The following is an 11,574-nucleotide window of genomic DNA, read 5'->3' on the forward strand; positions in this document are numbered from 1 at the left end:
CTCCATACACATGAGAACACACGTACATGTATACAGACACATACTCACCAAAAATATAAAAGAATAAAAAACAAGACTAGGAGAAGGAAGAAGAAGAGAGGAGGAGGAGGAGGAGGAGGAGGAGGAGGAGGAGGAGGAGGAGGAAGGGCACTCAGAGACAGTTCCAAAGCAAGTCAGCACAATAGATTGATAAATAGAAGCAGAGATATTAGATAAAGAACAGGGGAGGGTGGCTGACTCTTGAAGTTGATGTGGTTTCTCATGATTGATGACTTCCTACAGTTCACTGTTACGTTTACAATCTGGGCTATTTGAAGACCTTTATTCTTTACCATCTAACAAACCCGATTAGACCTCCAAGCTACATGGTGGATACCAGATTCAGGAAAAGTAAATATTGTGACGTTAATAAAGGTTTTGCCTCAGTGCTAGCTGGAAGCTAATCGCAGGTGACAGTACTGGTTGCGGAGCCTTCTGTGAGCCCAGGAGGCAGATGTGACCTATGGAATATTCGTTCTGGAAGACAGGAGAGGTATTCAAGCATGTAATTCATGAATTGCTTTGTCCTTCCAAAATCTGCCTGCCACTGTCTTGTGTGATGAGAATTAATGTTTACAACAAGATTGGTCTAGGAGTTAAGCTGAGAATTGTATGCCAGATTTTCTATAAAGTATAAATGAGCCTTAAAAGGATTTTAATAAACCGAGTATGGAGGACTATCCCATCAGTATCAGAAACACCAGACATGCCTGCATGTCCACAGACCCCCAATGCTGCCTTTCCATGGTGATTCCTGGATGCACATCAAACTTGAGGCTGTGACAGAAGAACAAATTGAAGCCACTCAGGGTGACATTTTGGAAGGACAGAACAGAGCTTTTCCAAGGGGACTCCACCTCCAGAAGGGATCAGTTCCCGGAGCCATTAACTTCAGCTGAATCATTTACATGCTATGGGTCCTGTTCAAAGTCCTGTAAGGAGAAACCTTTCCATTCAACATCTTCCATTGCTTCCTCCTTTCCATTTACAGATGCCCCCAGGAAGAGCTAGTTGGAAATGTCCTTGCTTGGATGGGGGAAACACTCTACAGCTGACACAGCACAAAGATGGTTGGCTTGGAATTTACATTGCTTTTCTTGAGCCTGGATCAACCCTTAAACAGTTAAAGGAGCAATGAATTCTCCTGTGAGAGTCTAAACCAGGCATGGTTGTCTGTTGCCATGGTACCAAATATACTAGGAAAAAGGAAGAAATAGATGCTCTGTGATAGACAGAGCACTTACCTGTCAAACAAATATTGCTAAATCCTTTGTGTAACATGAACATCAAATTATATAAGATAAGCAAAAGTAATTGAAGAAGTGCTGTATCCATATGGTTTTCCTCTGGTTTTATGCCTGTACTTTTCCAGCAAAATGTTTTTGTATAATCCATTTTATGTCTTTCTTTTTATACGTGCATCTCCTCTTAGTAGTTTTAAATGCTGAAATGTGTGCACTCTTAAATAAAACAAGAATGACAAAATCGCATCAGTACCACCTTCTCGGAAACACTCGGGTTAAAGCTGAATCAAATTGAGTTACAAACACACAAGCTCTAAATATTCATCTTTTAGTAGCAGGGTTATTTTGTTATTACACACCTAAGTTTCAGAACTCAGAGGAAAAACAATCCCATAAACAAAAATTGAGAAATATCTGTTAGGAAAGAATTGGCCCCATGGTGTCAGTACCACCAGGGCTGGGCTAAGTTGGTTGAGTATTAAGCATCGTCCTCTTCAAAAATAATATAAGGAGGATTTGAACACACAAAGAATCAAATCAGGGGGGAAACTTCCTTTCAGAAGAGGCTAACTAAAGGCCTTTAGTCGCCAGATTGATATCAGTAATGTTTAAAGCATTAACGAGTAAGATAAATATGAGAAAACTGTTAGTGGGGATGTTTGATTCTTAGTTTCCTCCAGCTTGCTCCTCTCTGCTTCCTACTTTATTAAGCCAATAATGATAATGAACTGAAGAAACTAAACCGTAAGTAGAGAGTCAGCTTATTAATAATTATGTCACAATAATAACATTTTATTTACTGAGCTTTCAGGATCATTTAAACCTCAAAAATATAGCTCAATGTAGCAGTTGTTATACCCATTTTATGTAAATTCTATCTCATTTTGACTATATTGACTTATAAAGAATGAAACTGTCCATATAGTTCCTGGTCTCAGAGCACATATGCAATAATAATGTGACAATGGTACACATTTTAATTAAAAAGTAAAATCAAGAATAAGTTTCAGGAGCATACAACATAAATGGAGGCTAATAAATATGGCTATTGTGCAGATCTTCATTAATTTATGAGTCAGCAAAATCCATCCCAGACCTGTCAGGGAAGATGTGTCTGCTCAATAGTGCTGACCAACCAATTCATCCTCTCCACATCTCATTAGAGATGGTTAATGAATCGGAATATTCCTTCTCAGCATCTTGGATCATTTCTTTTAGAAGCATATATAATGTGCATTTCATTATACATCTATCAGATAGCCAGGACTTTTTCCCCCCGGTTAATAAAGTTGGTAACCTCAAATTCACTCCAAAAAAAAGTCATCATGCTTTCTCTCCTCATTAAAAGGATAATCAAGGGAAAAACTCTTGTCTCTTGCTTTTCTTTGATGGCATCTAACTGATGCTCAAAGATACCACATGAGTTTCCTCTCAAGGATTTTCAAATGTGTTTATTTTAAGGTATTAAGAACCTTATGCATTATCGTGACCTTTACTTTTATTTATACATTTGAAAATACAAGCAACCTGATCCAGCCCTAGACCATGGACCCACAATTACTGTTTTATCCACAGTTCAACCAACATTTTTCATTTGCTAATTGTATGCTGGATCCTGTGCTAAGGGCTGAGAATTCAGCAGTGATCAATCCAGTATCATCCCTTCATCAATGGTCTCATGGTCTAGGAGGAAACATGGACAGTTGGGCTAGAATTTGAACACTATCTACATACATTATACACACTGATCTTGGTAATATGTCAGTGATGTCTCCAATAATAAGATCTATTGTGCAATTAATGTCTTAATATTTCAGATTGGAAGGCATTATGTTCTCTATCCAAACTAATTCTTATAATGGCTATGTAAAATATTTCTATCATCCTCATCTTATAAATAAAGAACATGAAACTGGAAAGATATACAATTTGCTTATGTGTAATCAGATAATGTATGGAATTGATGTATCTTTCTATTGCACTGAATAGTGTAATCTTTCTATTGTATTGTGCTTTTGGGATGCTTTCTTAATGCTTTATTTCCAACCATTCCATGGATATTGTCAATAATAAATTATAAGTTAGTTTTATAGTTAAAACTGAAAACTCCAATAATCTAGCAATTTTGAGACCACACAGTAAAGCTTTCTGAGATGTTGAGTTACTGGATAATTTTCAAAAGAGCATATCTTTATGAGTTGGGGTAGAACAGTGAACAAGTAAGAGCCTCTATGCTTCCTAAAAGTGAAATGACATCATCCTGTCACAGGAAAAAAAAAAAACAACAGATTTTGTAGCCACACTGGTATAGTTTCAAATCTCAGTTTTGTTCTTCTCTCAATCATCTTGGCATGGGTCTCAAAGACGCCTGTGTTCACCTTCCTTGGATATAAAAATATAGCTTATACTTCATACATAAGAGAATACAATGGGGATTGAATTAGGTCAGGAATATGTCATGCCTAAACAACAACTGAAGTAACACCTTTAGTAAAGGTCCATCCCCTAAACTTGTCGATTAACAAAATGGAGACTAGTGAAGACAATTAACATCAGAAGTAATCCACCAAGGTGGTAGAAGAAACACGTATGAATAACTCTTTAGCTCCTTATAAGAGCGGACATCCCAAGAACAAGCTGGGATTGGGCCAGCATTCCTTATTGGATGGAATTAGGTGGGACCATTACATCATTCTCTCTTGCGGGGGAAATAAACACCTGTTCTTTTAAAGATGATCAGGTGGCGTTAAAGGCAATGGATAGAGTAGCTAGGGTGGTAATATAGGTGTCAGAGGACCTTCCCTAGACCCCTGACATCACCATACTTCTGAACTTCTCTAGCTTGAGGCTGGACTTGGTCAGGCTATGCAAATAGCACAGTGTACTTTATCTGTCCAAGGGCTGGAAAGAGGCCATATTGATATCTGCAACTCAAGACATCTCTTTGCACTACATTCTCTCTTGAAAGCAAGGGTAAGCCCCTTTAATAGAATGGAATACATGAAAATGTACACAATAAAAATCACCATCCTCTACAGGACACTGTAGAGCTGTGTTGTTAGATACAATCTGGGCATTATATTTTAACACAAAGAAATGAATTATCTGAAAGACAAACTAAAATTATTTTCCACATATACTTAGAAGTTCCCAGTCCCCAGTCTCATACAAACCAGTAACATATTCAAGGGTATGATTTTGATAAGGCCCTTTTGATGAGCTATGCATGTGTTGTCTGTGATGCATACATCAATCCTGCGCAGTAGACCATATTTTAGATGAGAAAACCGAATCTGGGAGGGGGTAGTAAACTGCTCATATCAAAAAGCCAATAGGTAATAGAACTAAATTTGGAATCCAAGTCTATTGTGCCTATAACAAGTGACCTAGGAACCTTCACCAGTACAGATGAAAAGGTATCTAATCAATCCCACTCATTGATAAAAAGAGTTTAGAAAATTGTTTATTCATTGTGAGAGTGGAAAATTCCATACAATGGAGGGGAGAGATTGAGGAGAAGTAAAAAGCTGGGACAGGGCTCTTCCAATGCTATCACCAAAAGTTAAAAATCAGAGTATTTGCCTCTTGCTTTATCTACCTACCCCAGTAGTAGCTGGGCCTATTATGAGCACAATACCACAGAATTATTTATACCTCTGACAGATTTCAAAAGCAAAACAAAAAGGTAAAAAGCATGCTTTCTGGATTGAAAGCTGAGTTTTTACAGCAGCTTATTAATAAAGATGTCCATTGTCCCTCTCAAGTTCCTATGCAGGAAGCTCAAAGAACAAAAGCAACATCTTTAAATATTTGAATGATAAAAATGAAAATTAGGTTTCCTTTCAACAAAAGGTTTTTAATTGGATCCATAAAACAAGTTTGATTTCTAAAGCCAGCAGGAATGCATGTTAAGTACTAAAGATGTTTAACGTGAAAACGTGAGTTCAATAAAAAAAAAAAAAAATAGGTGGCTCGCTTTTATATGTGGTTTCTTACTTGTTTTGTTGAACTAAAGCTGCTATTGGGAATATGAAAAAAACTCAGGTTTGCAAAATCAATAAGTAACAGCAAGTTCTATCAATTTTAGAACCTAAAGGAACGTTTTCCCATATATTATCCCTATAGGTACAATCAGTTTTTAGAACCAGTCAATAAATAATTTCTAGCTGTTCTGTAATTAGTTCCATGCCGGTTATCATGATTACTACAGAAGGGAATGTGTGAGCCTGCCTGTGCCATTCAGGAGTCAACACTTAGGATAAGCAGTGAAGACTCTCACTAACATTCACCCCTGACACACAGTATCCATGACTAAGAGAACAAAGAAAAGATAGTCTTGTCTAAAAAGTTGGGTACAAGACACACAGAAACCAAGCTAGAAGCTGGAAGCTCCCTCCCTGCTGGTTAACGTTAACAGTGCTAGAAGATGCTACCCAGGCTAATCGGGGAGGTTAAGTCATCAACAAGAACATTCAGCTGTGAACCGTGTAAACTGCAATACTGAAATGCCTAGCAAGATGTACCCACTAGGACAATAGTGACCTGAATGTTCTAGATGTACCAAACACTTCCTGATTGTATCTGAAGCTAGCTGTAAGGGAAAGAATGCTGGCGTTGTAGAACTGATAGAAAGCATTTCACTAGGGCAGTCATAGGGGAAACCTGCTACTAACATTGTAGCAAATGGCCAATTGGTTAGACTGCCATTACAAAATCTCAATGCTCATATCCACAGACTAGTGCAGCTCTCAATCTTGATCAGACAAACCTCTCTTGGCTGTGGGCAAAAGCCCAAGAGGGGATTAATAGCAGACAAATGTGCTGAGAATAAGTGACCTGAGTGATCAGCACTAAACAGGACATCAATATCACCCCCTCTGAAGCCGAGTAACCATCACAGAATGAGCAGTAGAAGGGGGTGAGTATGACCACAGTGTGCAAGTATGATATTACCAAGAAAACTTACAAGAGAAGCCAGATGAATAAAAGGGACCACTTCAGAAGAGGCATTTGAGCTAGCCAGTCCTGATAAATATGAAAAGTTTAAGCTAGATCTTATTTACAAGTCACAGAAAGCAGAGGGACATCATCTCCAGAGGCAAGTGGGTGCTGTTCAAAGAAGCCCGTATGAGTCCTTCAAAGCCTGAAGTCATGTGATGTGACTACTTTCTTCTACTCAGGAGATGGCTACTGTTTGACCAGAAAAGGTGCTCACTGTGTAAGAATACAAGAGAAGTGAGGCTCTAGGTCTGTCTAATCTTTTGATTCTATAATACATCATGGTCATCTACGAAGTTCATGCTTAAGAATTGCACAATAATCTCCTCTCTCTCTCTCTCTCTCTCTCTCTCTCTCTCTCTCTCTCTCTCTCTCTCTCTCACACACACACACACACACACACACACACACACACACCTGTGTGCATGCACAAAAATCTCATAATACTTTAAATAACTGCATAATTTTGAGCAACCATCCTTGGTCCCACACAAACAGGCCACAATTTGTTCACACCTGGAGCCTTGAATATCTAATGCTATTTTCCTTTAAAAGATGTTTTAAACTGTTTCTATTGCTACTAGAATAATATCATAGATTGTGCAGTGAAAATAGGTTTCTTGTGAACCAGGACTTTGAAATCCATAAATCATAGTGCTGCCATTACTTCTAGTTCAAGGATGAGGGACAATAGCCTTCTTGCTGACAGTGTGCAGTGTCCTGGGCTGGCACAAGGTATTGCATCAGTGACAGGGATCTTGTGAGAGACCTTGATAGCTGGCTGTTATAGCAGATCACTCTTTAGCTAACCTATGTACCTGTTAGTTCATTCATGACATGAGTAGATAAGCTCATTCATGAAGCAATCTTCGCTCTTAAAGCATCTACCTTTTAGTACATGATAGTGGGAAGTAAATTCCTACAAGTGAAAAGACAAACCACATTCAAACCATAATAGCCTAGTCTGGCTTCCTGAAAGTCATGTCCTTCTCACAGACAAAATTTAATCAATCCATACCAATAGCCTCAAAGCTCTAGTATTAATTCTAGAATACAAAGTCCAAAGTTTCATTTGCGACTTGAGGCAAACCTATATGCTGTGAGCACATAAGATTAAAAAGCCTCAAGGCCTTGCATCCAAAGTGCTGGTGTCTTTACCAACTGGGACTTATCGTTCACCTCTGGGGGCTGGGGTGGAGGCAACCGAGAGCAATATCAATAGCTTGTAATGTTTTGGGAGTCCCCTGAATGACCCTGACCAACAGCTGAAAAAGATGCCGGAGATTTTGTTAGATGGTCTTTGGCTCTTGGAGGAAGCATTGTCAACCCAGGTGGGTAAACTTCATTTACACACAGACCTATGCACATTATAAGGTTATTTTTAGTTACTCAATAATATGATTATGAATATTTTAGATGGCCTTGCTGTGTAATTTTATCTTCTCCTTCTCCTGTATTTATCTCTCATCCCCCCCATAATCAGAGGCCCTTCCCATTTTCCCCATTTTTTCAAATCACATCAATTTAGCATACAAAATAGGCAGGCAGATGGGAAGCACAGTACCATTGCAAATGGGATAAATAGGAAGTAAGGAAGAGTAACTAATTCCACCCAAAGCAATTTGAAACCCTTTATACAGACATTTCAATCTGTCTGTTGTTTTTGAGACAGGTTCTCACATAACCCAAACTGGCCTTGAACTTACTATGTAGCTGAAAAATGACCCTGAACTCCTGATCCTCCTGGCTTGGCCTCCCAAGTGCTGCTGAGATGAGAAGCGTGGGCCACCATGCCAACCTTGGACTCTTAAACCTTAAAATATTTCATACTTACAACCTTGGGCACACTAAGGTAGCAGTGAAGCCCCCAAGACCTCAAATAGACCCACAGATGTAGTTTTGCTGGGCTTAGCATATATTTCAGTTCTCTTGGTTTAGAATCTCATAGATCTGGAGTCTTTGTGACAGCCTTACTCCCTTGAGTTTTTAAACATTGCCTCTGCCCATGGCAAACAACAAACTAGAATTAAAAAGTTGAATTATTTCTAATCCATGACTAACTTACATATACTTGTATATGAACTCTCTTTCACACACATATACAAACATCCACATTCACAGGCATACACTCATATAAGACTTTTTTCCATATAATTTCTGACATTGTTTCATAAACTTCCATCAATCTAACAATACAAATAATAAACTGTTCAAAATACATAATAGCATATTCCTGGTCCAATAGTAGGACACAAGTTCTTTGAAAAATCAAACACTTTATTAAAGTTCTTGCACACAACGAAGTTGAGGACCCGCTGTTCTCTGGCTTCCTTGGTAGATAGTTGTTAGTCTTTGTGTGAGCAAATGTGTAGTGGAGAAGTCACTGTCAACATGGAGTTCTGATCCTCGGTTCTGAACACAACAAACCGCTCTTCCAAACAATTGAGCACCTTTGTAATAACTTCACTGTGGCTTCCTTTAAGGCCCATGAATAAGGTAGCTAGTTATTCTGTAAATATATCTACATAGCTTTTATAATTATTCAAAAATCTCTACAATCGCCTAACTTCTCTCTCTTAATAAGCTAAACAGCTCCAGTTAGTTTATAAAATGCCTTACTTGAACGCAAGTAGCTATAGATGTTCAGTATCTATTCACTTCATTCTGGCCCCCAAGATAATTGTATGCACTCACATGGGTTACTTCTCATTTGTGCATTGATGACCAGGAAAAGTTTACCTCCAGTTCAGGCCTCTTACACATGCTTACTAGGCATCATCTCAAAAGTTTCCAATGTGGCTGCACTCCCACTGGGATACACCTGGCCTGGGCTCCAGATAGTAGCACCTAGCTCAAATCCATCTTTTGTTTAGCAGACACCTTATGTTTCTCTTGTCTCCCTATAGGAGTCTTGTCTCAGAATCTCCCAAGGATACAAAGGCCTATGCAAAATTTGGTTCAGGGAACCCGGAAAACCATGGTACCTGATGAGTCAAGGAATTTGTACTTGGCATTGTATTTTGGGGAGGTTATTTCAGGTTGTTTTGAACATATGGAAATCAACCGGCTAAACTGTAACTACAGAAAAAAATTAAAATGCCCTGGGTGAAGGGAAAATTTTCAGTCCTTAGAGACTGGATCCCCCTGCAGCCTCAAAAGGCTAAATTCATTCTTAAAGTTTTCTTTCCATGGATCCTCGTGAACGATCCCACACACCTGAGCCTCCACACCTCTGCCGCAACACTCTGCAACATTCGGATACATGTGTAAACATTCCCTCACTGCTTCCTTGCAGCCTCCTCCCTTTGTTTCTCTTCCTGTCCCTTCTCCTCCCATTCTTCTTCCTGATTCACATCCTTCTTTATCCCACCCTTCCCCCCTTCTGCTTTTCATGTTGCCTATTCACAAACTAGACTCATCATCACCTTGCTGCATATCAGGCCTCTGAGAACTCTCCTGTTCAATTTTCTTACTCTTCTCATGTAATAGGTATTGAAAGCCCATTGGCTCCATCAACTAAGCATCCCCGAATCATCATGATCACCCTCATCTTCAGCACCCCTACTTAAGTTCAGGCCTTGCAAACAAAAATATTCTAAATGTCCTTCCCATCACGGTGTCCTGCTCTAACCTGCCTAATGCATCGATTCCTACTAGGTAAAGATTTCTAAAACCAAATACCCAGACCACTTGATTGTCTCACAGCTAACAGTTACAAGAGTCATTCCTAAGAGTTTAGGCAATGTTATTGAAGGAACATTTGTATATAGAGAAAAACACACATTGATCGTGTAGCTAATTTTCAAATGACTAGATTTAGAATCACCTAGGAGACATACCTGTGAGCGTATCTCTGGGAGGTTTTCAGAGGTCCTCAACTGAGGAAGGATGACCCACTGATAAACTAGCCTGCCTCCATCTTAGGCTTGAAAGCCACCTTATAGTAAAGACAAGCTAGATTCATTCCTGTTTATGATAAAAATCTATTTCTCAAGGATTTTACTATATGTCCCAGCTGTATGCTTAACAGCAAATAGTTATGAACTCCCTGTTCCAGGAAATGGCAACATGCCTCTGTTTTAAAAGTGTGAGACCAAATCTCCTCCTTTTTTACAGAGTAACAAGTTAATCATATGATGGTGATTGTGCGACCATGGAATGTCCCAATCCTGGTCTCCATGGTGATTGTTTAACCACAGAATGTCCCAGTGGGCAGCTGCTGTGGGATGATGTGTATGTCAAATTACTCTGATTGGTCAATAAATAAAACACTGATTGGCCAGTGGCTAGGCAGGAAGTATAGGTGGGACTAACAGAGAGGAGAAAAGAAAGAACAGGAAGGCAGAAAGAGACACTGCCAGCCGCCGCCATGACAAACAGCATGTGAAGATGCCGGTAAGCTACAAGCCACGTGAAAAGGTATAGATTTATAGAAATGGATTAATTTAAGATATAAGAACAGTTAGCAAGAAGCCTGGTACGGCCATACAGTTTGTAAGCAATATAAGTCTCTGTGTTTACTTGGTTGGGTCTAAGAGGCTGTGGGACTGGCAGGTGAGAGAGATTTGTCCTGACTGTGGGCCAGGCAGGAAAACTCTAGCTACAGGCAGCCAATGAGAAACAGTGATGGGCAACCACTCCCTTAGAAGTAAGATTAAACCATGATTTCTGCAAAGTCCCTAGAAATGAGCCAATCAGAAATTTACATGTATGGAAATCCCCTGCTATTGAATTTTATGGTTTTTTGCCTTTAAAAGCCATGCACAATTCAGGCTGGGCATCTCCTCCACCCTGCACTGTGTTGGATTGCTTGACAGGGTCCCTGCCTAGGTTTGTAGTGCTCCCCAATAAAGCCTTGCTTTTGCATTCTGGTATGCTGGTCTTCGGTGGTCTCTCTGGGGGTGGCACTCTGGGCACAACAAAAAGGTTATTAGGACCACCTGTTATGTTATGACCACTTTGTTGTGACCATCTTGTTGCAACTGCCTTGTTGTGATCACCTTGCTATGACTACCTACTTATGACCACCTTGTTATGACCATCTTGTTATGACTCCTTTGTTGTGACTACCTTGTTACGACCATCTTGTTGTGACCACCTTGTTATGACTACCTTGATATGACCACCTTGCATCCACGTCTTTGTTTCAGAAGGTTGTTATGACCAAATTGTTATGGCTTATGCTCTGCTTCTGTAACATCACTTATTTGCTTGCCAAATCCCCCATTTGGAAACCCCCTACCCTGACCTAAAAACTTCTGATCCTCCCCACATCCAATGTTGATCTCTTGAA

This window comes from Peromyscus eremicus, chromosome 22, assembly GCF_949786415.1.
Source record: "Peromyscus eremicus chromosome 22, PerEre_H2_v1, whole genome shotgun sequence".
Lineage (NCBI taxonomy): Eukaryota > Metazoa > Chordata > Mammalia > Rodentia > Cricetidae > Peromyscus > Peromyscus eremicus.